The sequence below is a fragment of the Lepisosteus oculatus genome, chromosome 17, assembly GCF_040954835.1.
Source record: "Lepisosteus oculatus isolate fLepOcu1 chromosome 17, fLepOcu1.hap2, whole genome shotgun sequence".
Taxonomy (NCBI): domain Eukaryota; kingdom Metazoa; phylum Chordata; class Actinopteri; order Semionotiformes; family Lepisosteidae; genus Lepisosteus; species Lepisosteus oculatus.
Window position 1 is genome coordinate 14096482 of NC_090712.1, and position 26894 is coordinate 14123375.

At 38.7% G+C, this 26894-nt stretch overlaps 1 protein-coding gene across 5 annotated transcripts in view; it reads right to left on the reverse strand.

The window, feature by feature from the left end:
* The window catches only part of ppm1ba (protein phosphatase, Mg2+/Mn2+ dependent, 1Ba), a 53825-nt gene extending 27251 nt beyond the window's left edge, over nt 1-26574 (reverse strand). The window contains exon 1 of one of the 5 annotated variants that reach the window (XM_006638642.3): nt 26188-26572. The gene's annotated coding sequence lies outside the window, so the exon portion shown is untranslated. Of the gene's footprint in view, nt 1-2574; nt 2648-25924; nt 25944-26187 lie in introns of those variants that run through there. The other 4 variants (XM_015362904.2, XM_015362902.2, XM_069180008.1 and 1 more) reach the window with 4 other exon arrangements.
* Between the last annotated feature and the right edge of the window lie 320 nt (nt 26575-26894).

Below are 26894 nucleotides of genomic sequence, written 5' to 3' on the forward strand. Positions count from 1 at the left end.
ATCCAGAACAGACTGAATAGAGAAAACCTTTTTGCTGAATGGTACAATTACACACACTCATTTCAGTATTGATTTCAACAGGTATAGACATGAGATTCCACATCAGCGTAATAGTTATGAAGCCCATGTCGATCTGGTCAGTCCAGCCTTGAACACCGTTTAAACAAGAAATTATGTGCACCAAAATGAACTGTACCTAAGGCTACTGGATTAGTTCCATAACAAAATGAAACAAAATGAACAATATTAAGTTGTACAAATATTTAAAGTGCTCTTTTTATTCTCCTAAAATATTTATGCATTATGCATAATACAAGAAGGCTTATGATTCCTAACCACACTGCGAGATAAAGCAGCACAGCATGTCTACTCAGAAAATGCACAACCCTGCATGTCACTGAGGTTTCCCTTAGTTGTATCGATTTAGGGCAATAATGAATTCACCGAATAAAATAAACACATTAAAGCACATTTTATTAAGCCTATGTAAACTGTAAACAATGCATCACTGAAGCAATGTTCTGCTACAATCTGACTGGGCAATTAAATAATTAAATGAAGACAAATGTGATGTTGTGGAGAATGTGAAAATTGAAATCCTACTGGAGTTATTTTCATGAATTACTTTGCTTTACATGCTTGAAAACAGATCAGAAACATTTTGAAATTAAAACAAAGTTTCTTATTTACTTACTTTCTTAATATGTTTACTTAAATGCATTAAATTGCAGTATAATTAATACTTATTTCCATTTTACTGACAGAAACGTAAAAAGATGTCCATTCAAATACTCATATTTTTGTGAACCTTAAGTGTCCAAGAAAAACAAATCAGAATAAACCTCAGACGGACCGGCAAACTGCAGCAAATGTCTAAGTAGAAATGACAAAATGCCATATTTCCATACAGTATTCTTCGATATGTGTCTTATTAATAGATCACAAGTGTTACCTAACCTTGGGTTACAAAGAATTTAGAAGCTTTAAGCTCCTTTGACCAAACCTCACCCTTAAGAACATTACACATTACAAAAATAGAGGTATAAATGTATTACTGTTCTAAATCAGGCACTAACAAAATCCAGCTTGGATAAACCAAAGAATTAGCGGTGAGATCACTTTCTGTAGTTCAGGAATTATAAAGAAACTGCCTCCAACTGAAAGCACAATTTTAAAAATTATGAACAGAAAAAGATTAAAGAGAAAAACGTTTTCCAGACCTATTGTTTCTACTATCCAGCTAGGACTAAAGGCAAAATAAGCCATGTTACAGAATACACTGCAACCATGCGCAGGGCTAGGATGGCCGTCTCACAGGCAACCTATGTGGCACTAAAAATAAGGTGCCCTGCTTTGCTTGATGTACCATTCCAGCTCTCGTGTGGGTCCAGCGCACAGAGCAGAAATAAAAAGCATGTTTCCAAAAAAGGCCTATGGCACTGGAGCAGGCAGCCCTGTCAGGTGGCTTGTTCTGCAGTGTCATGGCCCAAGTTGCCCAGCTGTCCAGCACTCCAAAAATGCTACACACGGAGTCTATTTATACTGAGCGGGTTGGGTTTCAAAATCTTGGGGCAGAGCAGGGCAACACCATCCCACCCCATTCATTCGAAGGGACTCCGGCGAGCACAAGGAAGTCCCCAGCCTTGAGAGAGAATGGGGCAAGGAGGAAGGGACAGACCTGTGAACTGTAGGCTTTCCACACAAACCCCTGCCCTTCAGAACCGCGTTCCTTCAACTCTAGAAGCCAGGCCACACATGGATCAGCCTGTGGTGCTCGTGTGTATTATAGAGCTGTCTAACAAACCTGCTCCTCCTCACATCAGATTATGCGCCAACATTACGGAATATTCTTTTATAAGACAAAAGAAATGATTGCCGACTAGAACGCCCTAAATTATGGTTATAAAAGAACAGTTCTCTAGAGGAAAGTATTAATATTTTCTCTCCCCCTGGACCAAAACACTTAACATGTTAAAAGAAATTTTAAAAAAAGAAAAAGAGGCACCTCTCTGTATAATTCAGGAACACCTGTTCCACAGATCAGTCCTTCACTGAACTATAATCGCTGTTTTCTCCTCCTTTGATCATTTTATAGTATTAGCATTTGTGAACAGACACGACCTAAAAATAATGGTTCATTACTTATGGATGGCTCATGCTTTTGAATGCATAACCCCAGGCATGAGACACTTGAAAAAATAAATCAATCAATAAATAGCAGCAGGAAATGAGGCTAGCACTTTGATGTGTTTTCTTTGGCAATTCAAATTGAGACCTAAACAGAGTTGTAAATCTGTGATCCTAGTCACCAAACTCCTCTGTTCTTTCTCCAACAGTGTCTTCTTGTATTTGATTTAACTTCACCCATTGAAATGTGCAATCTTTGTAATATTTCTATACCTACTGCTACCTCAGCATCTCTATCAGACTTTCTATATTTATCTACACAAAGTAAGAATACAGATCTAGCTTTATAATGGTATATTATCAGAAAACTCAAAAGACAAAAGATCACCATTTAGTGAACATTCGTTTTTAAACAAGATTTCTGCTCGATAGGTCTGAATGACATACCAATCAAATGGCCTCCTCCTTTAACATGCCTTCATAAAGAACACACTATGAAATGTTGCCTGTTATTGCAGACAGTATGCAGTGATGTAACCAGGCTGCTGTGAGGTGCTCCATTTCCATAGTTACCCTAGTGGAGTGGCAGCTACATGGTTTCTATAGTGACCGAAGAGCATGGGCTCTGCTGGGAAGAGATCACCAGGCTGCAAGACTCAGAGGACAGCATCCCTTTATATAGCTCAGGCAACACAGCTTCCAGACAAGAAATTTCTACACTTCTAGTGTACTTCAGCAGATGTGCATTTGTGTGGTACAGTATAGTTAAGATTTACGAATCAAGATCTCTCTGCTTCCTAAAGCTTCATAGAGATTTTACTTAGAGATGAACAAAACAACACACATTTCAGCATATCTGATTATATACTAAGCTTCCTCTTCTAAAGAGGATGCAATACAGCAATCCAGCTCCAGCCATTTAGGATGATCTGAAAAACAAGGACCCCTGGCTACATTAATATTGCCATACACAAATAAAATTTTAAAATGACCTCTTACGAACACCTCACAAAAATCAGAAATGAATAAAATAATCAAAGATGAACCAATGAAAACATGTTTGATGTAACAATAAGGTTGCTTGTGAAGGACAGTGCATTAACTCACAGCAGGGGAATAAATAAAAAAAAATATGGCTACAGCTGCTTATATTTCCCTTTTCTGAAAATATATAAATATTCCACACAAATGAGAAAAATGTAAACACTTACGTTATATAAACCAAGATAGTTAGCAACATAAGACAGACTTTAGACACTAATAGGTCCTAAGTAATATATAGAGCAATATTTTTAATGTTGATTGACATACAGACGATGAAGTGTTTCAGCACGATGTGAAGTTTCTCGCCTGAGAGAAATACTGACATATCAGCAGAGGCTGCAGCTTAGCCCTAGCTGGTCAATTGAGGGGCACTTTTAACATGGTGTGCTTTGCCTGTGGATAGTTTGGTATGCTTGTGTGCTGTGTCCTGAAAGCATGGAGACATAGAAAGACATAAGGCTACTGGACTGCTGAAGATGTCTAGAATGTAACTATAGCACTCTTTTGGTTAATAATACAAAGCATCATCAGCACACTGGAGTTGAGCACGTGCTGTTGTATCTCTATAACCCAGCAGCCAGAAGTTTGCAGGATCCTATTGCCATAGTGAGTTGCATGAAGGCATGAAAGGGATTCAGCCTTGCCACCCTTTTCGAGACAATGCGGAAAAGCAGAGCGTCGTTACAGGGAACAGGGTGTATCTGGGGCTTGACAGCATGAGGACAGGGAATTCAGTGCTAACTGCACCTAAATATTTGGGTCTCCACGGTGGGAATTCTGACTAACTCACACAAGCTGACAAATTAGCGTTTTGGGGGTGGGATAACTAGAGATTTGCCTGCATACCCAATCAACTCATTTAAAGACCAGAAGAAAATCAGTATTGTCCGATTTCACCTGTGCAACTGAGAAGAGCATGAATTTAAACATAACGTTCTGAATATAAAAACTATAACAAATATAGAAACAGCATCTTGTTCAAATCGGACATCTTTCACCTATAATTAGGGTCATACAAGCCTGTTTTTCTGCCAAAAATTCAATATAAAAAATAATGGAAAAAGAGGAGAAGGTACTGTATGCTCATCATGCCTGTGTGTTATCTGCTGCAACTTGGCGAAAGAGGAAAAGCCTCAGAAAACACAGGATCATCAGAAAGACATAAAAAGGAACTACAAATAACAGGAATTTCACTTGAACATGCCAATAACTATTCAGCTGGGTTTATGAAACATTCCACCTGTTCCATACAGTACACAGAAAAATCAAATACAGTACTTAAGTCAATAAATCCCATGTAACAATTATAAAAATACCATTTAGGAACACCAAATTAACGTTAGAATGATAAAGATTAATTACATACACTTGAAAACATACTTCTAATCTGTTGCTTAAAAACTATATTTAATATTTCAATAGTAAGTGAAATCCCCTGAGCACTGATAATCTCTTGCCCAGCGTCCTGTTTACAGTTTAGGAAATACAGTCACCCTGCCTAGCATAGTTAAAACTGCAGTTGCATGCATTGTATAATTTCTTGTTTAATTCACCGTCATAAAGCCAGTAAGACTGAAGAACAAGGATTATGATGAGCTCATTATTATCACTGACAAAATGGGAAAATGTATTACACTGGACCCTAAAAACCCTGGAGCCCCTTTTGTTTTTTCCATCCATTTTCTAACTGCTTTATTCAATCCAGAGCCTATCCCAGCAAGCAACAGGCAAAAGACTGGCTATACTCTGGATGGGACAAGAGTCCAGCCATCACAGGGCACACACAGACACAAACATGCACACAGGGCCAATTTTCCCAAAAGCCAATTTCCTTGCAGCATGTCTTAAGACTGTAGGAGTAGACAGGAACAACCAGAGAAAACCCACGCGTACAAACACCACCCAGACAGCACCTCAGGAATTGAACCCAGGTCCCCAGCACTGTGTGGTAGCAGTGCTAACCACAGCACCACCACCAACCTCCCTTTTGATTTTTGAAAATGCTCATCTCCTAGAAACCTTATGTTAGTTACACCAGAGGAAATGTGTAATAGTGCACTCGAACCTCCATTTTCATTCTGTGCAGAAGAAAGGTATGTGCAGAAAGAAAAAATGCTTGTCGTGTACGTTTACCATACAGCATCATGCACAGCTGGGTCTCTTCATCATCAATTAATGATCTTAGGAGCTGTTTAGTAACATTACAGCAAGAAAAGTTAGGAGAAGCAGTGTACATTCCTGCATTCCGACAATGCTGGAAACTGCTCCCTTGAAGTAGGCCATTTTTAACACTCAGGACTGACCGAAGATAGAAGTTAAACAAAACTCTGAACAAGCAAGCAGTTCAATTAAATCATTCATTAGCACGTTAAACTGAGGGCTCTGCTGGAATAAGAAACAGAAGACAATGTTCTTCCAGGAGCAGGGTTCAGATCTTTTGTGCTAAAGTACACAAACAGAAACTAAATCCCCATCCCAATTCATTTGGTTTTAACTTTAAGTAAGCTTTCCATTTCAGAAATACACAACAATCCCAGAGCCATTTTCACTTCTGATTTCCATATATCCCTAATTTAAAAAATGTCGTGTTGCTGACTTTGTTCTAAAACCAGGCAACTGAATGGACCTTCACACCCCAGTGACTTTCAAAGGGTCAAGATAAAACACAGCCACAGCATCACCCATCAATTAGGCACAATATTAAAATGAATCTCAAAATGTAAAGTAACCTGCATCTAATGAAACTTGGGGTCACCTTTTTAGAGTTGTTCATAGAGCTTACAGTGATAACTTGTTGGCTTTTTAAACTGTTAGGCTAAAACCAAACATCAAAGCATTTCAATCTAGAGCCCTTTTGTTATTTTTTAAAGCAAATTCACCTGAAGTCTCATTAAGGCCTTTAATGGTCCTTAACAGGGTCTGTTCTGATGCACAACTGGAAATTCTTCTTTGCTCTGGAAACCACTGTACTGAATGCAAATCCTTATCCCTATTCCCTATTGCAAGCTCTTTGCAACTGCTTTTTGTATCCAATGCAAATAAAACAAATATTTTAAATCAATACAAACCCAAATGTGATCCAATTCAGATGGTTCGCAACAGCACAGGGAAAGCTGGGGAAGACTATGGTTTGTGAAGCTACAAACTAACCCTCCACTTAGAGGAAACTCAGTGCAGGGTCTCAAGGGACAGAAGGCCGAGTTGCAGGTAAATGTGGACAGGCTGCTTGAACTTACACTTCTCAGCCCAGAGTGCTGAGCTGTGCTGCATCGTTCAGGTTCAATCCCCAAGTTCCTTACTCTGCATCTACCTCTCCCAGATAAGAGCACCGATGTGGGCCTGGCACTTCTGAGTCCTATTTACCCCAAAGAGCAGATCTGTACGATTTAGCGTTCATGTTTCATTTTCCAAACTGCTTACATTTATTATACCCCTTTTTATCTTGCATGCCAAGGAGACAACACAATTCTAAAAATAAAGTCAACAGGACAACGTTGCCAGGCTACCCCAAGTACTTCTATCTAAACACAAGTTTACTTCATTTAGCATTCCAGCAGGCTACCCTGAACTGGGGTGCATTGAAAATAACTTGATCCCATTCTATTTTCAGCCAACAAAGCCATAAAAGGGAAAAGTTTACAACAGGCGCACTTTCTACATGTGAAAACAGAGACTTATAACAACCGTTTTTGTATTCATTTTAATATTCCCATTGTATGGTCACTTTGTTTATCATATATATACAAACTGTTTTTTCGTTTCAAATAACTATTGTACAACCCCCGCTCCCCCCATAAACCTGTGCATTTTGGCTGAACTTTTGAAGAAACTCAGAAAACTGACGTAAAAGATTCAGCGCATGTGGGACCACTTAGTATTCTTAGCTATCGCCTTTCACTACCATCAACATCATGTGCTTTCTGCTCAGATTAGGGGTTACAGGAGAGGCAAATCCATTCATTCATATTCTCGTGAAATTACAACTAAAAAAAACCATGTGGGCTGTACTCTAGAAACAGCATGATTAAAGAAGGCTAAACACTGGCAATCAAACATTTCCTCTCTGCCTTGTAGCCCGCAAAACAATTATCACTACTAAGCTGTTTGACATCAAGTTTAAGGCTTCATTTTAAGAATCTGTAAACACATTACAGCAGTTTGCAATTAACAACAAAATTGTTTTTCTTCCACATTAACGTATAAAGGAAAGATTAAAGCAGCAGAAAACACATTTTCTTACAATTCTGTGAATACTTTCCAACACTATCAGATAGCTTTTTTATCTAGTGTTCTGTAACATTCTCCAAGTAGTTATTTAGTTCTAAACTTTTAAGTAAAAGTCCACCAACTATGGCAATCGCTTCAGGGTACAAAAAAAAAAGAACAAAGATGAGGTATACCACTCACATCGAGTTTTGAGATAACACATCGAGTTTTGAGATAACCTGCAGAGAACGCGGTTATGTGTCACTTAAACAGACTTTAAAATGCTACATCAGTAATGCTGACCGTTTCTTTCAACCACAGCGGTCTGGAGCACTAGCAGCTGAAGACGGTGTGGCTGTCTAGTTCACAGAAAGAAAGCCTGCTCCCGCAGTCCAGTGGAAGAGCATCCTAGCATCCTGGAACTGGGTTGTTATTCTGTGCTCATCGTTGTGTAGCCTGGCTGTGCCACGAGCAAGCTCTCCCAACTTCTCCGAGCCTGCTGATATACTCGCTTTCCCTGTCACAATGAAGCTTTTTGTTAGGAGAGCACTAGAAACTGCTGTGGGTAGTCGAAACAATAAATTAAAAATTAAAAATAACAAACAAAAGGTTCTGTCTTCCTCCCTGTCCTCTCTGTGTGGCCAGATCGCGCACTCCCTCAGTAGTCCTTGGATACAGGGCTTAAATAATCCTTTGGTCAGCAGCTTCGACAGCTCCCTTTCTGCACTGAAACGGGCTTATGACCTTTTCAAAGGAGGAAACTGGCTTCTTAAACCTTCAAGGTTTACACAATTTAGAACTATCAGAACAGCATGGCTCCCACACAGTCTTTTGAAGGGATAAAGAAGCAGCTTTTATTATCATGGTAGTATGTTTTTGTCAGTAATTCTTAGAGCAGCATAACTTTGTATAAATATATCCAAAAGATCACAGCATTAGAATACACTTTTGGACCACTTTTTAATTATTGCCTTCTTGCTACAAGTAAACATGATGTCATTGTTATAGATCACAAAACGAGAGAAATTACTCAAAAAGAGGAAGAAATCCAAATCAAGAAAGGAATGCCAGATTAAACTGGAGGTCGCTGCTCACAACCCAATCAGAAATTGTACTGAATACCTGTGTCAGAGCTTCACACCATCATTATAAAAGATTGCGTCACCCAGGCATCAAAACAAAGGATGAGCAACAATCCCTTTATGGTAAGAAGCTAATTATGGCTAGCTCCACCCTGCTGTACAAACAGTGCAATTTCATCTCCAGGCTGTGCTGACCTGCACTCCAGCAGGATTAGTTTCAGTACATTCCTCACAACACTGTCTCATATTCAGCAGGACACACATTTTGGTTTTTTTAAAGTAATTTGTGTAACTGACCTGCAAACTATAAGGCCTTAACACAGGCAGCCCAGAGCATCGAAGCTTGACAGTCCCACAACAGTGTGATCTCCTGCATGTAGCTTCATGTGTCAAAATAACATTACGTAGTGCAAAGCTACTGGTTTTCAGACATCAGCTGAGGTGCAAAACCAAAGGAAATCTGGAAAGCACAAGCACTCTCTTAACTGAATATTGCTATTTGTGTTTTCTCTGTGACAGATCACAGTATTTTTTAATTAATATGCCTATCACGTTCAAGAACAGTTAGTACACAACTGAAAATAGACTGAGTGGGCTGCCTACTAGCTTACTATTTGTTGATGATTCCACTGTGCTCCCTCTCTCTACTGAAACACCTACATACACAGGAATGATGAAGTCACCCTTGTGCTCTGTATTACAGCATCGCTCCTCTCGCAGCAATCCACTGGATAAAAGTGAATATCCCTCAGGGATAATAACAGGTCCCTGCAAACACACCCACTCCACACCTGCACGTACGATCAAGTGATGCTTAACCAGCAGCAGCAGAGGCTGGGTTACTGCTTTTATGAAGGCAGGGCAAGTGAACAGGCTGGATGTGAATGATAAACCACCCCTTCAATTTTTACATGTGACTTTGTGACATCATGCAGGGGACAATATTAATCAGTATCAGAATTATGGTGTAGCTTCACAGCCAGTTACCCTGAATGCTTCCACACTATTAAATGCATTTATTACTCTGCAATATAAGCAATATTTGACCAAACAACAGTAAAAAATAGATTTAAAGCCTGAAAAATACTGGATGAGTTCCCCTGAACAAGTGCCTTTCTGGTTAATTACAGCCACAAATGCCTGCAAATGAAAATAAATCTGTTATGAACAGAACCTGTTATAAAGTTCATACCCAGGAATGAAATCAGAATGAGAGCCAATTCACATGAAAACATGAGCACATTTTTGAATATCAGTTCATTGCTTACGTTAATTTTGAAGTGTAACTGAATGCAAGTGCTTATTTAGAAACTTTACTCGCATTTGCAATAATTAATTGTTTAACTTATTAAAAAATTCAATGTTACTAATGTAATTACAATGGTAAGAGATGAGCTACTGCACATATAAACTAATATTTTGCATGTGGTTCTCATTAAATCATTTTGCTAATTAAGATTAAATCACTGATCACTACAAACTGCAAATGTAGTCAAATACATGCAGGCTACTACTGGGAAGAAACATAAGAATTTCTTGTCCCAAGACAGCAATGACCCAAATACTCAAATTAGTATTGTTTCATTTAAGACATGTGTGCACAGTTTAGTAATTAGAGAAGTAGGATAAAAGTGTGCATCAAAGATCATCACTGAGTAAATGACAAAGTTCTATATATACACACAATATAGCTTAAAGAAACAGCATGCTGGCTAAGCACTTCGTACCGAGACAGATCCCTGAAGACTTTTCACACCTTTGCTGGGTAGAATTTTATTTTTGCTTATTAATTAAAAGGTTTCGCAAAGCAAGTAACTTTAATTTTGATTTCCAAATACATTTTAACTAAAGAGATTCTATTTTGTTAGTTTGTGTATTTTTTATTGCAAATTACAAGTTAAAGGTGTAACTGTAATAGCTAAAATTAAACGAATCCATAGCCCAATAAAACAGGAACTACGAGAAAAAGCCTTACCCAAAAGTCACTATCAACTACAAAATGTCTATTTTACAAAGTGATCAGGCTGAAAAAAATGTATGCATACCCTATTCTATAGCTTTGCACTGATTTAGTTAATAACCCAATTCTGAAAAGGATATCACTTACTGGTAAAACTGATTAGACCTACATTATTACAAGACAAGCAGGCCATTTTCTCATACATCCACCAGTTTTACTTCAAGATGTAAACAATTTAAATCCAAAACGTAAAGCTGTATTTTGAAACATGAGATTCACATAACACAGGACAGAGGTAGACTGCCGATGTCAGACTACAGACTGCAATGCAACACTTGGCTCTTAAAAGAAACCTCTGGAAATAGTCAATCTGGAAGTGAACACACAAAGGAACTTAAAAAAACCTATCAGACCCACACATATGCCTAGCAGATATTGGGCTGCACTTAATCAAAAGGAGCAATATGCTTGCATCTCGTCAGAAAAGCGGAAGAATGCTTCATCAGGTTCCCAAAAAGCCTGACTAGTATTTGCTGCAGAACTGAAGTCAAAGAATCCCACCTCCGTCCACATAACCTGTTTAATAAGAGTCTTCTAGCAGAAATCGGCTTCGATTCGTCAGTACATTGAACACAAAAGACAAGGATACAGCTATCTCAGAAGGCATAGCATGAAACCTTTACCAACTGTGTGCTTTTACACACCAGCGCAAATCCTCAAAGCCATCCCCTATGGGCAAGAGCCTTTCCAACATTATGTATTGCTTCCTTTTTGTCCCCTTGACAATGCACATCTGAATGGAGAGCACTGTTCAAGACACAGCTCCAGCATTAAGAAACTGCGTGTAGGCAACTGGACTGCTTACAATAACTCAGTCACAGATTTTCTTCTGCAGAGCTGAACTCAGTTAGATGGCCCAATATATATAATATATAAGTGTATTCTAATGCTGTGATCTTTTGGAGATATTTATACAAAGTTATGCTGCTCTAAGAATTACTAACAAAAACATACTACCATGATAATAAAAGCTGCTTCTTTATCCCTTCAAAAGACTGTGTGGGAGCAACAGCTCCAACAGCCTGAAAACAGCCTGAAAAAGGCAACAGCACCAAGAGCCTGAAAACAAAACGGTGTGCAGGTAGTTACTGACTTACATTGCCAATGTTTTCCTGAAAAAAATAATATAAAATATAAAATAATATAGGGGGTCATACATTCCAAATCCACTTTCCTATAAAAATAATAACACATACATATTCATGGGAGATGTTTATCCAGTTGTACAAAAGGTCGTTTTTAAACTGAATGTTTCAATATCAAGCCATAGAGAAGGGAGGACTGCTGGCAGGGCTGGCTACTGAACAGTGTGGAAAATGCAGGAGTCATGTGCTCTGAGATGCAACTGAGCTGCATGGTTATTTTTAGTTCTTTTACTCTCAGTGAGCCTTTTAATTGCCAGTCTCGTTAGTAACATTACAAATCATTTTTTCCTTATTTAGGTACTTGGTTGATTTTTTTTTATTCTAGATGGTTTTGTATAATCATTTATTGATTGTTGAGGTTTACTCTTTGGTTTTCATTACTTTAAATCAATGGTTATATTCAAAGATTTATTTGAATTTTGTTTAAATTTTTTCACAGTAGCTTCATTATGTTTATTTATTTTATTCTAGATATTATACAATATAAGCAAGCTACGGATTAAGACAGACATTTTCTAGATGTATTTAGTAAGTGCAAGATGAAGGGTGATGAACAGTGGCAGGAGACCCTCAGAGACAAAGATCACCCAGCTGTCCTTCATCCAAAACATTCAATTCATCCCTGCTTGGAGTAGCACACACTGTGAATATTGTCACAAGAAATTCTGCTCTTACTGAAGCTAAATGTTTCTATGATATATACACTTTGACTGTTGGGTCTCACTAAAGCAATGAAAAAGCTTAATTGCTGTTTTAACAGTAAGAATTTCACTGTACATATGATGGTACGGGAAATATCACCGGTGTCATCTACACAAACAAGCATTCATGATAGAGAGTAAGGCAGAAACTCTGATACAATGTCACGACCCTGATCCAACTATCAGAACCAACTGAAAACCCAGTGTAGTAAAATCCAATCAAAACCCGACTGCCATACTAAAACATACTAGGGGAACAAACCACAGAGAAAAGTTCAATACCACACACAGAAAGAAATGTTAACCTGTAACCAGTGTTAAAAAAGCCTTAATTCACTTTTATTCAAAAGAACTGCTACAACAGTAATGCACAATCCATCGCAAAACAGGCTTCAACTACTGCATACACCAGAACCTACCTGACTGTGACCGTCACAATATTCTGTTCCCAAAAGATGCTGGATAAAATCTGGTCTCAGACCCTGGATTCCATCTTGACTCTTGAAAACATTTATGATACCGTATCAAATTCTAACGTGACTCATCCTTGGAGGGTTTCTAATAGCTGGTCAGTCACAGGATTGTAATTTAACTTATTCAAATCAACAGTTTCTGAAGCAGTGCAAAGCACCTTAATGTAAAATCCCAATTTGGTGCGACTGTCCACACCCAGAAACAACCTTATCAGCAATCACCACATACACGAAGATCGACTGGAGGGGACTGATAACGCAGGGGCATTGAGCAGCACTAATTTAACCCAAGTCAGACATTGTCCAAGTGAACTATAGAGATTTCCCACTGGATCTTTGTTTAAGGACACAGCATGCCAGTCCTAAGGATGTAAGACAGAAAAATTAACTCCTATGCGTATTTGTAAAATAGCAGCAGGCAAGGCATGTGTAGCACTATATTAGGCAGGTACTGCACCAAAGAGATCCCGTTCAGAATTTTACAAGAACTTTCTCATTCTGATGCTTCAAAAAGGCTCATCACATACAGCTGATTAAAAAATAACTCTGTACAAAAATCACTGAGCATTACAGCAGTCAGCTGTAATGTACATTTCTAGAGTACCAATCTGTGGGATAAGGTCTTGTTTTTGAAATCCACTAACTCAAATTTGCCAACCTCGAGTCTGGAGAACTGGACCAAACCACCTAGTCACGTGCTTAGATTTGACTACCCTGCATTTCTGCCCTTGAATGTCCATGACCTACAGGAAATGCTACACTCCAGGAAGGGTTTAAAGCATTTAAAAACATGCTTCCTGGTAATATTTTAAGAGTAAAATTCATTTTTTTTTTCTTTTTTGAGCTTTGGCAGAATGTTAATGTTTTTTGGTTTCTAATTACTTAGCCTGACTAGGAATTTCAGATTAGGTATTTAAAATTAAAATGTCAAATAATCGAATATCTAATCAGTAATAATATAAACTCTTAAATATATTAGAAGCAATCCATCTTCTAATAGTACATGTGTACAAGATGCACATAATACTGCATTTTTATCTTAACATACAGACCATTACAAAAAAATCCATGAATTTTTAAGTTTTCAGCATTGCAGAACTTAAATCAGATAATTATCTTCATTCCAAAAGACCAAAAAAGTGCCACCTTTTGCATCATATGTTTTTGAGAACGTGCTTTATTTTGTAAATCATTCATCAGCACGAGCAGAACAACAACTAGTAGTGAAAAAGTCCTTATTTGCATTTTTAAATTGTTATGCAAGTAACAGATTCTTATGTTTAAAGTCAATAAGCGTTAAACTATTGCTTCTGCAGAGACTGCATTGTATAGTGCTTTGGCTTATCCTGTCAAAGTATTTCTATGCTTTATTTTTCTGCAAGGACACCATCTTGCTCTTTGCTGCATATAATGCTTCCCTAGCCAATCCTCCAAGCCCTACTGACCTAGGAAATGAAACGATCCCACCTCCCCATCAATCACTGTGGTTTTGCCACAGAAGTGGATTTGTTTTTCATTCGTTCTTCACTTAAAGCACCTTGCACATTTTGTCTGCTTGAAATTAGTAACTACGAATACTCGGGCATTTGGACACAACTACCCCAGGCAGACTGTTATTGAGGGGCTGTTAACTGTACAGTTCAGGCAGTCAGTAAAGGGATTGCTGTAAGAGGCTGGGAGACACTGAGCTACAAGAGATCGCTTCCTCCTTGCCAGTGGAAGACATATAAGAAATGTACACTTAGTGCCCTTTGAGAAGTGTTTCACTCTCACCACCAGGTCTTCTTCTTCGCCTGCGCTTAAAATACTGACAGTTTCAGATAATTGCTGGATATTTGTTTTGTGGCGAGGAACGTCTGATTTTCACGACGGTTTGAACAGTTTCCTCTAATTTGAAGCCGTTCTTCCGTCCTTCGGTATTAGGCTTGAAGTACCAGAAAGTGAGAAAAATAAAAGCCTAGAAAGGTTTTTGACAATGGTTTAGAATTTGACCGGCACATGAACTGAAAACAATAATGATGAAATAACATATGAAAAAGGAACATCGGGAAAACAAAAAAGAGCAAAATGGGGCTTTTTACACAGGTTTGAGGACAAGAGAAAACACCTGACCATGCCGATACAATTTTTGCATTTGATTACATCAAAACGTCAGCTAGATATATCCATAAGAATAATTTCTGAAAACAAAGTGCAATGTATGGGTCTCAGTTTTCACCCAGCCTTGGAACTGATTTCTAGGACTGCTTATACCGTAAACCTTAAATCATAATGTTGATGCTGTGGACAGTGGCAGCTGATGCAACAAGCAAAGTGAAAACAATATCCTGCTGAGCTGTATTTCCTATATTTAGAGTCTTCAGCAATAGCTTTACCTCTCCCTGACAGAATGCATATTGAGCATATGGACGCAGATGGGAGTTAAATAAAAAGTAGGCCTCTGATAGATATCCGTGCTGCTGGTCAAGCATCAGAAACTGTAAAAGGGCAATCTAGTGTTATTCCTATGAGACAACCTTCAAGAGCAAAGGCAGACACTGAAAAGGCACAAGCTAGATTTCATTTCTTTGAATAAAGAGCAGATGCAGAAGATACAGAAAAGTCTAGAGTCTAAAGCAAGTCCAAAAATGCTGACTGTTAAGCAACACGCATCTATAACTGTCCTATATAGTGGTCTCTCTTGTACTGGAAGGGTCCAGGCCTGGTATCATGCCAAGGAAAAGAAGCACCTAAAAGGATTAACAAAATTCCGTGGGAATATCTGCAACATTCCAATGACAGGGAAGTTCAAGCCAAACCAGGGTTTGCAGTATGCCAGCTAAATTCACACATGTAGCTCCAGCCCCAACAGGTCTGGGGTTTAGGGGTGACTCAGCCTTGTTCAGCAATCAACCCATCTCAGTGGTTTTGTGTACATTGCACATGTTAAGCTGTGACTGCCAAAACAAGTAATGTGCTTTATTGCTACAATCCCTAGAAAGGCAAAGTGCAGTCCTGATTTAGTTTTTTGTCAAACACACATTTTCTAGCATGCTTCACTTTGAACGCACAATGGATGGCCACTTTGTTGACGAAAAGTATTTTTTCTGCCTGCCAGAAGGTAGTCTAACGCAGAAAAACAAAAAAACTCAGGCTGTTTGACTCTTGACCAAGACTCTTGACACAGACAGCCATGGCTGAGCTTGGCATCACTATATTTCTGCACAGGACTTCCATTCCAAGGTGGGCATGGGGTTACTACTGCCCAAGGAGGCAAGAACAACCTACCCTGACAACAAGGCTGAGTACTCATATAAAACAGATTAGATAAAGTACATAACAGAAGCATAAAAGTTCAGTCTGCTTGCTTTTGATAGCTGTAGGGACAAATATTAATTAGGCTGGTCTAAACTGTAGCCGCCAGTGTCCAGGAAACTAGGAGTTGTCCTGCCAAGGCTACATCACATGACAGAGTGTGAACTGTTTATTCAAACTGCAAGCCAAAATGCCCTCGTCCTAGACCATGGCTTGAAAAAAGGGGCTATGAAGGTCAGAAGTACTAGAAAGCAAGCAACTGAAAAGCTCTCAACTGTTCTGACAAGGTGACAAGGCTCCAGTTCTAAAGCAGTAAACGTAAGGAGGTCAGCTAAAGGGATTGTCCTAAAAGTATGATAACCAAGGTAGAAAAGATGATGGATCATTCAGTTATTTCAGGACATCATTTCATCCTTTTTAAAATTTGGAAAGCTCAATCTTTTTCTTTCATATCTATCGTTTGAAGCTATTAATTGTTAACTCAGTTGTTTTATAACCCATGTGCCAGTGTGGAAGAGGTGGGAGTGGGTGAGGGCCTTGTAGATGCCATTTGCCATTATTTATTTCACAATGCTTACGGAAGTGTCAGCTTTACCTGGAGTGACACAGCTCTCACTGACAGCACTGCAGACCTCACAGATGTCCAGCAAGTCCCAGTGATCGATGCTGCGTAAACTAATTCTTGAGGCACATGGGGAGTTCAGATTGTGAGGAGTTGAGCTGGCCTGCTCTAGGAAAATTATTTTTAATACTAGACTTATCTCTAGACCTTCTAAAGCGTAGAAAAATAAGCAGCAATGATCAAAGCTATCAAATTAAAGACAGAAGAGAAATGTTTATCAAAAACCTGATTCTTTTTTAAATCTAATTGAATTACTTACAAAACAGCACAAACAAAACACAAAATACATTTAATAGTTTCTTGTCCAAGAATGGCACTCGGAATCAACCATTCTATATTGTTGACTCCTGAGAGACTAGGAACTGAAATCCATCCTGCTCCACCATTCTGTTCATTAAGCAAGAAAAATAGCTGTTAACCCACAAGTTATCTCTTCCTGTTCTTACAGATGCTAACTGCTTTTTTCAAAGAGTCTGACCAATGATTCAGATACAAGAAGATTTTAAAGGCCTGTTACACCATTCTCCCTTAACCACATCACAAATGGTTGCAAAAAGCCTGCTAATTAGTTCAGCAATAAAAATATCCAAGCTCAAAGTTAAATTGATTTAGCTTTGGATAGGGAGAGCATAACAAAATGAGAACTGCTGTCTTTTTCTGTTCCTCTAGTACTTTAATGAGCTTTGACTGAAGATTCCATATAATCTATAATATTGTTATAAAGGCTTCCAGTTACAGAAGAACCTTCTTTGCTCTAGAGAGAGATTCAGGTCTAGGTTCATGCAAGTGTACTGGCCTTTAGCTAAAAAACATAACTGCATTCTTAGAATGTAATCTTAATCCCAATTTTGTAAATGAGTGCGTTGCAAAAACCAAGAAATACATTTAGAGGTTACACAGACCTTTGCAGAAATGTGTTTTAAATGCCAATGATCTTAAACTTCGCATTTAAACATTTCTTTGCTTGCTACACTTTCAATGTGGCCTTTTCCCAGATTAAACATTTACATGTGAACAGTTTACCACAACTGTGAAGAAAAACAAACTTCTCATACAATGTAATCATCTGACAAGAACACTTCAGCAAACAGTCTTTGTGGTTTGCTACAGTTTTAATATTGCTGTAAAGGTCACAAGTGAAATATGTAAAATAGTTATTGCCATTCAGTAAGTCATTTACATTCCAAATATTAACTAGTGATGAAGTAAAAAAATTAAATAACTGAAATTCAGAACTTCTCTAAAACAGTATCTGATAGAAGATGTTCAACTTTAATAGTAAACCTAAACCATTTTAATGCTTGTTTTTATCATAAATACAGAAATGTCTGGAAATGTTTCCATATGAATTTCAGTCTTTTAGTTTAACTTCAAACCAGATTTAGAGACGAGCTAAACCAAACGATCCACTAGCACCAAGATATTACTAAAAGAGAAACATTAGAAATTTGACATTGTTTCAAATGAGCAAGATTCTGCTAGTGCAGATCACAAACAATGCTTTCTTATCAAGGATAAACCACATTAGTCGATACACAAAGCAGTATGTACTTGATGCTTACTGCAATTAATATTATAAAGCTTTCAGATATCTTTGAAGTCAATGACAATGAAACTGTCAAATGCATGAAAAGCATGATCCACATATTCTAGCAACACAACATATTAGATAGAAGAAGAAAGTACCATACCCTTTTGAGGAATTTCTAAAACATTTAAATCAATCCTTAATTTTTTTCTTGCAATAAACACTGTTTTTATTTGAACAAAACAAAGCTGACATTACATAAAAGTGAACTTTTTAACTTGTAAAGGTACAGATTCAGATTTTTTTCAATCTTCTTGCATAGTCTGAGGCTCTTGCATAAAAATGGTCTCCCAGGGACTTGTAACTTTTTATATAATTACCTGCACATGGTCGAGTACATGGCTTGAGGCTTGAGGACCATTTGTACAGGGCTACAATGTAGAAGGCTAGCCATTCCTTTTTTAAACATTAACAACTTAAGAGCTCTGCAGAAATGTTAAATTGGACCCATTTCATCATGCTCTCAGGGTACAGCTGTTCATAATGTTAGGAGATAGAAAACATGGCCCCGAGATTCAGAACTGTACAGTGGACAGTATGACCTTCATTACTTCAGAAGGACAGAGAAACCATTTTACACCTCGTTTTGAACAAATATGACCAGGTAATTCCAATTCATTTACTTGATGGGGCTCATGTTTTCCTGTTAACAGACCATTCAGAAAAACTGAAGCTTCTGTTAATATTGACAAACACACCAACCACGAGTGTAACAAGAGGAGTGTAAGCATATCTTGATACACACTAGCTAGATCTGCTACCAGTAGGTCTGGTTTGTCTCCTTTAGAAAGATTCAGACTTGGGTTTGGGATCAAATGAGACAAGTTGTGGCTCTCAGCCAGGGTAAAATAAGACAAGTCTACCTGGTTCAGTGACCTCCACAGAAGGATGTGTGATGACAATAATAACAACATTACTTTATTAACCCTTTACAATTTCTTGCAATAGGAGTTATCTTTTCTCATACCCCAGCTTACTCTCCATGAGACACACAGACAGGGAGAGAGCCTGGGGTCAGAGCGCAGGGTCTGCCATTGTACAGAGTCCTTGGAGCAGTTGGGGTTAAGGGCCTTGCTCAGGAGCACAACGGAGTAGGATTCCTCTGCCGGCTGCGGGATTTGAACCGGCAACCTTCCAGCCACAGGCGCAGATCCTTAGCCACAGAGCCACCACTCCGCCCCATAAGAGCAACCAGCCAGTCTCCCAAATGTATCTATTCCCGACTGATTACTCTGTCTGTTTTTAAAGGAAAGTAAAAGGCACCATTCCATAACGCCAGGGGATCCACAGGATTCAACCTGATGTTAGTCTCCCAAATCCAAGTGATCCAGTTGAAACTAGACTGAAAAGCCAAACTTCAATTGAATTGTTCTTGCCATTTACTCCAAGTAGGGGTGGAACATTGAAAAACAATCATCCAAATGTTTATACAAATTAAGGAAAGGTAAATATTCCAGACTCTGAAAGAAGAAACTCTAGAACCAGCCAATATGTGAAATGTAGAAATCTTTAATTAAAAGAATTAAATGAATGATTCATTTGTTGTTCTGTAAAGAAGCAAAAGCTTGTCCTGCCCTTATCTAACTCTGGAGAGTACACGCTCAATGCCAAGCTCACCATGCTCCTTGAGCTTTTAAGAATGTTAACAAATGACCGCACAGCCGCCTTCAGCGCATACATATTATATCATCTCAGCCGGTTCACTAACACAGGAGATTTTTATAATCTACCTAAACTTGCGTTCAATATGTGGATGTGGATTCTTATCTCTAGTGAAGTAAATCTAGCAAAAGGGACAACAGATCACAAATGGAAAGCAAACTGGACCAGTTCATATATCAGAAAAGCAGAAGTTGAAGTTCATGTACTATATACAGAAAATCATTTAATGGGGTTTCCAAACCAATCAATGAGTTTAGTGCAGACATACAGTATTTCACTCTACAGTAAAATATATTATATAATTCATCCTCTAACTAGAATTTAATTTTGCTGCTTGCAAATACAGAAAAATAACACCAAGATATGAAATTAATCATACATATCCTGTACCCTGATGTTATCCATACACTAAGAAAACATTCTACATATTTGTCAAAAAAGACACAACAGTCACAGCAGCAAACAGCTTGTTACAAATTTAGATGTGACTAGATAAACCTAAAATAAGTATCAGCACTGTTCTAGATTTCAAAGTAGCAAACATTTAAACATACAAATTAAAGACAACATAGTGTAAAACAGAATTAATGGACATTCATGCAATAAGGATGATGCTGTCTTACACATTCAGTGTTATGGAGCCTAAAGGACAAATGCCTTTTATGTTGAATTCAATGCACAGTCTGCTGTACAAATCATCCAATACTAAGTCAAACTCATTAACCTGAACACTGAAAAAGACATTTAGATCTTAGAAAAAACTGGTTGTTATCAACTAAATAAACACTTTGTGCCCAAATACAATTCTCAGTTCATAACTCCTTTTACGCGCATGTGTCTTAATAGCACAGAAGAGCGCATAAACTAAATAACTGCAAATAAATCAAAAATCAGCAAATGAATCCCTCAGAAAACTGCAATCAACTCAGAAATGGAAAACCAAGAATTACAAAGCAGGATAAAGCACACATTGGCAATAAAACAAAAATATTTTGTATTTGATGTTTCTGTACATACAGAGCACTCTTCATAATCTCTCAAAGGCCAGGGTTACATTCTGGTAAAGCCAAAATTGGATTTGAGGACGAACTACCCATGCTCATTGCAGAATCACTTGGGAAGCATTTACCACAGTCACAGTACACCCGCTGTTTCAACAACAGCCAGGATCTCAAGTGTTAATGGAGCATCAGAGAAGAAAAGGCCTGACCCACTCAAGGGCATATTAGGTGAAAAGAAAAAGTCCTATTACAGCCACAAACAGGAAACAAACAGATAGATTTTGTTCTGAAATTCAGAATTGACTTATTTTGTAAAAGCCAAAGACGTGCCTTTCAAGTCTCAGCTCATAGCGACGAGCCCTGTGACCACACAGCACACAGGAGAGAATGAGGAAGTGCAGGCAGGCTGCGCCCACCAACCCGCCTTCAAGCCACTCGTCTCTCAACACGTCCCGGGCCGCACAGCCGCGCCGCCAGCCCGCAGACACACGGGGCGACGCAGGGAGAGCTCCAGCCGACTAATCCCATTCCACCCTCACGCGCCACAGCTCGGAGAGTCCCAGTCCCAGTCCCAGTCGGCTAGAACCCGTGATTGCAGAACTCATCCTGCACTAAGGTGAGTATCGTTGAGCTCTGAGCCACTCAGGAGGCCCCCCGAATACAGAATTTGTGTGTAAGTCTTATTTGATATCATGTTGTGTATCACTGAAGACAAAAGGTCTGTTTTTGTTATTTCCTGGTGCATTTTCAACCAAGATGGCACATTTGAAGAAACTATGAAATGGGAAAATGGGAAATTCAGTCCATTTCAGTTGACACTGGGGACACAATCCTTACCTCTGTAATTGACAACAGAAACTCCACGTAATCTTTGTAGCATGTGTCCTTCAGTAATGCATAAAGGCCTTATGTAATGTTTATGGCTATAACAATATTTTCAAACTTCATCACACCTACTGTTTAAAAAGCCTTGTGTATATGAAACTTAGTTTTATTTTTGTCAACCAACACAGAAAGGCCTTTAGTGGACAGTAAAGATGTGGCTATATAAATCAGTATAATGCATTATGCTTTATGACCGCAGTGCATAAACATTTCTCAGGTTTCCCATAAACAACAAAGCTACAACTTTAAAGGATAAGATGAGTTACATAAGCAGACATAGCTGTGTTTGTAATAAAATTAGTTAGCAAATAATCAAGCCAGAATCTTTTTCTGCCATGTAGTAGTTGACATCCAGAGTAGGTAGAGCGTTGTTACAGACAAGTCTTTTAGTTTCTATCACCACAGTGCATCTCAGTTAAAACTGTATGCCAACAAAGAACTGTATGGCCTTATAAAATTAAGTACCAACTCCATTCATGACTAAAAGAGATATGCATCAATCATTCTCTCGCTATAATATATACAAAGGGTCTTAATGAAGTAAAAGGTTACACCTAGCTTCTAAAACTACTACATTAACAATATTCAACATTTCTGATTATCATCAGTGACCTCCACACTGACAGCTCTGAATCTAACATTATGATCAGAGGTACTACACAATCTCACATGCTTCTCACAGAATGGCATGACCAACTTCAATTTATTTGTTTTTTTTTAGCTTTTCATTTAAAAAAAGAAAATACACGTAATCCTTTTATACCAGGAGCAGGAATGGGAATCCCTAGAGACACACACACCTGCTGTTTTTTGTTCCACCTTCTGACCGTTCAAATAATTAGCCCTAAAAGACCCAATAATACTTTTAATCTGAACTCTGTTTCCAGCTCCTAAACATGCAGGAGACTGCCTTGTAAAGTAAACGTTCTAACCAAGCAACTCAGAGGTTGAATTAAAAGATTCGTTTAAGTCAGGGGCTCCCAATCCTGGTCCCAGAGGCCCACACACCTGCTGGTTTCTGCTCTCAGGTGCACAACTGTAGTACTGATTTAATGTATTTGTAATAGAATTAATAGCACTGTTTTCATCTCTTAAATTTGTTTGATATTACTTTTTAATGATCGCAATACATAGGTAAAATCCCAATTGCAAATCGGTTAAGGCTTTGACTAAACATTTAAGGTGGGGTAGAATGAAAACCAGCCGGTGTGTGGTCCTCTAGGACTGGGATTTGGGATGGAACCCCTGATTTGAGGAAAGAGCTCAGAAGCAGTGAAAACCAGGAACTCTGAGAGTATGACCAAGATTGGAAACCCTCTCTTTATGTTAATGGAACCCTAAATAAAAATACTTGATTGGATCCTCTACAAGTGCATTATCAACTCAAATGCTCAAGATGTCCCATGAAATGCAAGTGAAATGGTACACCATTAGGAAACTGAAAATAAAGAGTTCAAATACACCCCATTATGCCAATTAAAGATTCAATAATGTAACTGAGAATCTGGGTGTGTGGATCTCCAAGTGGTATGAACCCCAGCTTTCTCACACGTTCCACCATCCTTCTGAACTCCTTCTGTTTTCACTCCAAAGGGCCCAACTGAACATCCATCCCCACAGCAACACCACAAGCCCAGTGTGGCAGCAAGAACACAGCAGGCCACCCTCCACCCTGAAGAGAACATAACTGCCGCCCCAGACCCTCAAGAATCCTTTTACCCCCAACCTCTCTCCTTACCTCTAAACTTAGTGTTTAGTAGGACTAAACAATAAACGTCGAAATTAAAGGGCATTTTATTAATCAGTTGAAAGTAGATACATGACATCTATTTAAAGATCAACTGTCTCATCTGATTTCAGCCACACCCCTCCTTTACTAGTTATTTTCGTTCCCACACGTGGTCTCGTCTCTTCTTTTAAGCTGCCACTTTCAATCACCAATCATCAATGTTCTCTCAAACAACTGAACAACTACAAGTCCAGACCACCAGGAGAAAGCCCGCTTCCTATTTTTGGTGGCCAAAGATGCCTGCCTACAGTCACTGCCACTGCCGGGAGCTGAGGTTCTCAGTCCTGGCCCTGGAGGAACAAGGTCGGACGGCTTTCTCCCCAGCTGAGCTCTCCATCTTCTCTGCGTGTAGATGACTTAACTGATCTGCGTGCCTGTTAAAACTGATTGAGCCTGTTTTTTGGTCAACCCCGAGTGATAAAAATACCCTACTTCAAGGGTACCATTCCCAGCAACGCCTGTGTACAGAACTTGGCGCAGCATCTCCTCGACATGCTTGCCGTTATTTGTGACTAAACAGCTCTTATTAATGGACTAAGGATGAACAGACACAGGTGGGGATGACACCATCAGACACTCCCACCATGGACATTTTTTTTTCCTTTATATCTTTAGATGCCTAAATGAAGACTATTATGAAATGCAAAAAAAAAAAACGGTGCATGATCGCTACCCATTACAAATCAAATCTGAACTTTTAAGAGCTTAAAGAAAATTGCGAATATGTTCCAAAAAGAAAATGGCTGGAGAAAAAGCCAGAAGGGACAGTGTTCCTTCGGGACCAGAATTAGGGACCACTGGCCGAGAGCACCTTTGATTCTAGTATTCACACCAAGAAAGAAAAAGGAAATGACAGCAGGAACTTTCAGTTTCTCTTGTGGTGTGTTTGGGAAAAGCCCCTAAAGATGCACTTCATTAGCAAGCCATCATCAATGTGCAAAATAGAGAGCCAAACAAAAACACTGTGAATTACTAAGAGGACAGAAAATACAGCAAATCAAAACAGGAGTTGATGTGATAACGATCATTCTTTTTCTGCTGTCTATCATGTCCTGACGTAATTATTAAAATTATGAGTACAACAAATACTGAACACCATACACTAGCAATTTAATAAATTAAACTTAATGAAGAGAATGAGAAGAGAATGGACGATAAAAGCACTACAGGCCCTAATATCTGTTGCAGTAGCTTGGATCACAATTTTCATAGTAAACATATTAAAACCTTCGGGAATATATTAAGAATAATATCCAATCATCAAAAAGAAAATTATACAATGGTATACTGTTGTTGTTCCAGAAAAAAAAAATCTAAAGTCTAAATAAGGTGTTAGATTTGACAAGTGTTTGGTATCCAAAATACAAATATTTCTTGAAGGAAATGCAATATGTGTCTGTTTCTTGGACTTCACAAACCAAAAAACGTGCTCATATTATACTATTTAATCCGCTTACTATGATATGGATAAAGCATTGTGGTTGATCTGATTGGACAATGAAGAAATGTGTCCTTCAAAACACACAGAATCTAAACGCATACACTTCAAAAGTCATCTCCAAATAACATGCCTAGTAAATTCTCAGTAAAACAATACTATTTACACTAGATTTGAGTGTGGTAAAGACTGGAATTTTCCTTGCTACGTTCAAGACACTTACATATACAGTATATATATAATGTACTGTACCACTTGAATGAAAGCCATACAAATCTGCCTTTTAATTTAATCGGTAGGCCCGCCACCTTTAACACGCCTCCTAAAGCACATCCATCAGCTGGTATAAAATAATATTAAAAACATGAAAGAGAAACCTGATACAATCGTGAACCAACCTAACCTTAAAGACTGTCGCGGCCTTGCTTTTTATTCACTAAAGCAGTGATTTATTTTCAAGCCACGAGCAAAGCTGCCAGTCAATTAAACAAATAAATATGAGCAAATGGAAGACTTCAGCTCATCTAGGAAGCTTAAGCCTTGAGTGGTTTAAATATAGAGAGCGGGAGAGGGGGGCTGAGGCTCGAAACGGTGAGAAAGATTTGGACTCGGCCAGTGTGTTGTTGTGGTGTGACGTTTTTGCAACGCTAACATATACAGACATACACCAGCACCCCGCTCGACCCAAATATAGCGCCACCCCATCGCAAACAGAGAGTCAAGAACCGAGTGCGGGTCAGTGGTGTGCCGTCTTCACGGCACTGCTCATTCCGACAGATAACCTTTCAACTGAGGTTGTAAACACAAAAGCCTCCGCGTCAGTAATATAGAAGATTACATAACAAACCTGGTATTACCGCGCCAGGTCCGACTTGTTTGTCTGTGGCGTGTGTGCTGATCTTGTGAGTTCACCACTTGAAAACGAGCAGGAAGAACAATGATACAAATAACCGCAGACTGGCCCCTCTTTCAAACACGAATAACGCGCATGTTTGAGGCTAAAACGGGGGCAAGACCGTTTTCAGTTATTAGCCTGCAAATTAAATATCACTGAAATCGCTTTTGGCTGAAAATTATTAACAATACCCACATAAAAAAAACAATACTTACGTTCTCGGGAACAGAGTAGATACACTTCCAAAAACAAACTCCAGGCTGCCGCTTAGTTTTAATGTAATTTTACGTATGGGCTTTTCTTGCTGTTGTTGTTTTTTTTTTTCCTAATGCAATCAAGATTCAATTTCACACGAGTAATTCCTTTTTCAACGGTTCTCTGCTCTGGTTGTGTGGAGTTTTAAACATTTTGAAACGCTCGATCGGTCAGTCACTGCAGTCTAATTAATTCATAAGTAAAAGACGCGGGAGCACGAAACCAAACAAAAATAAACAGACGTCAACCAACTAAGTTGAATTAAATGCTAGAAGCAGATGACGTTCTTTCCTCCATTGAAGAGCTGTTCTCTACAGGCTCTGCTGTCCCCGTCGAGGGGAGGGTTGCGTTCCGTCATTCTCGTTGCCCATTGGCTATAGTCTTTCGTATATTCGAGTGTTCATTGGTAAATGTGAATGCCAGTCATGACGTAATTAAACCCATCCTCCACTCTTCTCTGATAGGGCAGGCTGTTGTCAAGTAGGGTAAATTCCTTTGGTCCAACTATATGTCAATCATTTATTGTTGATGACGCCTCTGTCCCGCCTACATACTCTACCGTGTTTGACCAGATCAGAAACTCCTTCCCTTATGACGATGCATTGTTCTTGTTTTTTTATTGGCTGTTCTTCTTGCCTGTTAGTCGTTCAGCCGTCCTTACCCCAAG